Source organism: Etheostoma spectabile, chromosome 8, assembly GCF_008692095.1.
Source record: "Etheostoma spectabile isolate EspeVRDwgs_2016 chromosome 8, UIUC_Espe_1.0, whole genome shotgun sequence".
In the NCBI taxonomy this organism is placed as follows: domain Eukaryota; kingdom Metazoa; phylum Chordata; class Actinopteri; order Perciformes; family Percidae; genus Etheostoma; species Etheostoma spectabile.
The window spans coordinates 31,919,656-31,923,366 of record NC_045740.1 but is presented as its reverse complement, the minus strand read 5'-3'; the positions used below and the strand labels follow the sequence as shown (position 1 = coordinate 31,923,366).

General features: G+C 40.4%; 3 protein-coding genes across 4 annotated transcripts in view; 1 reads left to right on the top strand and 2 right to left on the bottom strand.

Annotated features, from left to right (window-relative positions):
* Window positions 1–3,711, top strand: part of LOC116693433 (uncharacterized protein KIAA0513-like) — a 453,101-nt gene that overhangs the window by 322,295 nt on the left and 127,095 nt on the right. The window lies entirely within an intron of this gene.
* Window positions 1–3,711, bottom strand: part of LOC116693434 (uncharacterized protein KIAA0513-like) — a 453,088-nt gene that overhangs the window by 350,465 nt on the left and 98,912 nt on the right. The window lies entirely within an intron of this gene.
* LOC116693372 (zinc finger protein ZFPM1-like) overlaps window positions 1–3,711 on the bottom strand; it is a 143,751-nt gene that overhangs the window by 84,763 nt on the left and 55,277 nt on the right. The window lies entirely within an intron of this gene.

The window sequence follows — 3,711 nt, the reverse complement described above, 5'->3', positions numbered from 1 at the left end:
ACTCCATTCATCTGACAGCTTTAGTTACTAGTTACTTTAGTTACTCAACTAAATTCATCCGACAGCTTTAGTTACTAGTTACTTTAGTTACTCCACTCCATTCATCTGACAGCTTTACGTTTCCTAGTACGTTAGTTCACTCCACTACTTTCAGTCTGACAGCCTAGTTACTAGCTACTTTAGTTACTAGTTACTTTAGTTACTCCACACCAATTCATCTGACAGCTTAGTTACTATTTACGTTAGTTCTAGTTACTTTAGTTACTCACTCCATTCACTGACAGCCTAGTACTAGCTACTTAAGTTACTAGTTCTTTATTACCCACTCCATTCATCTGACAGCTTTAGTTACTAGTTACTTTAGTTACTCCTCTACATTCATCTGACAGTTATTAGTTACTAGTTACTTTAGTTACTCCTCCACTCCATTCATCTGACAGCTTTAGTTACTAGTTATATTTAGTTACTCCTCTACATTCTCATCTGACAGTTTTAGTTACTAGTTACTTTAGCTACATATTATTTAGTTCCCTCCACTCCATCTGACAGCTTAGTTACTAGTTACTTTACAGATTAATCTTCGCACACACAAGCATGTGTAGTTTAAAATCGGATGTTTTATTAGAATGAACCTACCATTCTAGAACTATAAGGGCCTACGGCCGACGCAGATGATTGGACGATTAACACTTGACAGAACTGTTTGATCGTTTCCACTTTCTAAAATGAGACGATTCTTCGGGGGAAGGGGGGCATTGAGTACTTTTACTTTAAAGTACATTTTCCTGACGATACTTACATACTTTTACTAAAGTGAGATTTTCCATTGGGCTGCATAGCTTCAGAAAAGTCTGTTTTGTTAAAAAAAGAGGCGATTATTTTCATTGGGGACTGTTGATTATTCTCTTGATTAGGTTGGTCTACAAACTGTCAGAAAAACGTACAAAATATGGATCAGTGTTTCCCAAAGCTCAAGATGACGTCCTCAAATGTTCAAATGTTTTGTCTACAACTCAAAGTCACAGAGGAATGAGGAAACTAGAACATATTCACATTTAGGAAGCTGGAATATCAAAAAATGACTCAAACTGATCATCAAAACAGTTAGACGGTTACAATGATAATGTCTTCTAGAGCTGAAAAGATTAATCAATTAATTGTCTATATTCTAAATATCAGTTAATCCACTTTCTCTGCACCTTTGTCCAGATCACCTCCTCCTCCTCCTAACTTCTGCCCTTCTTTTCACTTCCTCCTTCCCAGCTCTGTCCTTAATCGTCCTGTTTTGCGAGCTCTCGCTCCCCTTTCCCGAAATCCCACCCCTCCTTCCGCCTCCACCCCGATAATGGCTCAGCTGTCTGCACAAAGGCCCTGTTTACCCTTTCTTTAACTGTCTCTGTGTTTACCCTTGCATTCCCGCCCCGATAAACAGCGATAGTGCCCGATCGATCCCAGCCATAAACGTAACGCCCCCACACTCTGCCTTTATTAATGTAACAGTTGAGAGATTGGATCTCCATCGTCAACTAAATCAACACACACACACACACACACACACACACACACACACACACACACACACAACACACACACACACACACACACACAACACACACAAACACAACACACACACACAAAACACACACAGACCATCGATCTTCACGTCACTTCCACCATTCAACCCCCATCCACATGCAAACACTCATACATGCGACATACTGTACACACACTAAAGCAAGCAGACCAACACACCACACACACACACACACACACACACACACACACGCGCACACACCTCCCCCCTGCCTAAACAGTGCCATTATTTTCAGCTATAAATCACATTGAATGGCACATTGATTTTATCCTGCAGGGGCTGAAGCGAGGGAGGGGAGCTGGAGACACAGTTATTGCGTTTAATATTATCAATATTATCTCCCATATCATCTCAGACATGGAGGCAGGTATCAGGAGGAGTCGACAGACACTTTTCTGCCAAACCCCCCTCCTTCTCTCTATGTCTCCCACCTCCCCCTTCCCTATAGTGAGACAGTCTCCATCAATCTGATAAGCTGAACTTCCCCTGTCACACCTGCAGGGCAAAGTCACCCAACAATCTTGCCTTCTCCTGTAACTTCTACGAACCCTCCATACATTTCTGTCTCTCTGATTGTAACGCAGCCTTTTGTCTTTTGTATCTTTTCTTTAAATATTTTTACCCTCACACATGGGGTTCAACATATCTCCACATTGGTAAATTCGATGGTACAGATAATGCTTAAAAAAGGAAGTGGACAATACCAAGGTATGGAGCCTCAAGTCTTCCATCTTCTACACGCTGGCTAGAGAAGCAGCAAAGTAAGTAGCAACTGCAGTCGTCTGCCAGCGTCTACACTGCATCCATTCAGCCACAATACTGCTGCACACTGACAAGCCTTTTGGCAAACCTCACAGCTCAATACACAATCAATGCAGTGATGCACATGCAGGAAGTCAGAAGCTAAACAAGCAGCAGCAAAGCGCTTACACAAATTGGTTAAAAAAATGAAGCATATCTGTTCTGTGAGACGATGTAGAAAGGTTGTCAGCCTAACCACCTATTACCAGTGCTGGTAATGGAGCCCAGGTAGGCCAAATATGGTTGGAATTATCATCACATGGTGAGTATTACATTATAATATTATAATATTATATGAAAGATATCATGTTCATATGAATGCAAATGTATGTTCAATGCATTTAGAGGTGTTCCACAAATGTGTTATAAAGTATTCAAATGTGGTAAACAAAAACCTTCAACAACTCTTCTTTTTTTTTTCTTTTTTTTTTTTGAGTATGGACATCGTCAGGGGATTCACGGTGAGGAGCAGTTAAAGCGTCAACAGCAAAATAAGTTTAAAGTCCATCAGTGATGCAGTCTGTGTGAGTACAGAAAACAGTCTTCTTCCTCGCTATCCTATCATTGTAACTCATCCCTGCCCCCCCCTGCTCACTCTTGCGCACCAGGGGCCAAATGCATGCCGCTCTTTCCATAAATGTCATGTCTAAATGAAGCTGTAAGCAACATTGACAGGAAAAGACACCACTGTCTGTTTGGAGAAGAGTGACGACATCTCTTCCATTGAGAAAAGCTTTCAGTGTCGTCCTTTGCTCTTCTTTCAAATGGAGAGATACTCTACATATAACTGATGCTACTGCAGCATCGAGGCTAACCTCTATAACCCCAGTGTTTTAGTAGTCGACGTTGGTTTATTTAAAATAGCTAATTTTCATTTTCATGTGTTGCAGCTGTATGTCTATACAACGTCAACAGAAGAAGAATGTAGCATAATGTGGATGTGAAAGCAGTTAAAATAGCCTATGTGACAATAAAATGTGTTTTGGTTAAAATCAACAAATAATAGTGATAGTTAATCGATCACAATATTGATTAAAATAATCGTGATCATCATTTTGGCCATAATCGTGCAGCCCTAGTTTATTTGCAAAACAACATCTAAATGAAAGCCCACAGCAGTGTGTGTATTCTGCACAGCTGAGACCACCTAACATGTTTATCGGCAGCATACAGAAAGATGAGCTAAGTGTACGCTAGCTGACGTTATCAATCTTCCTTTGTACCAAAACTTCAGAAATCTCTTCACCCTTCACCCAAAGTGATTTAGCGAATATTAGCAATACATATTACCTGGTTGTGTATATGCTGTATGTTAA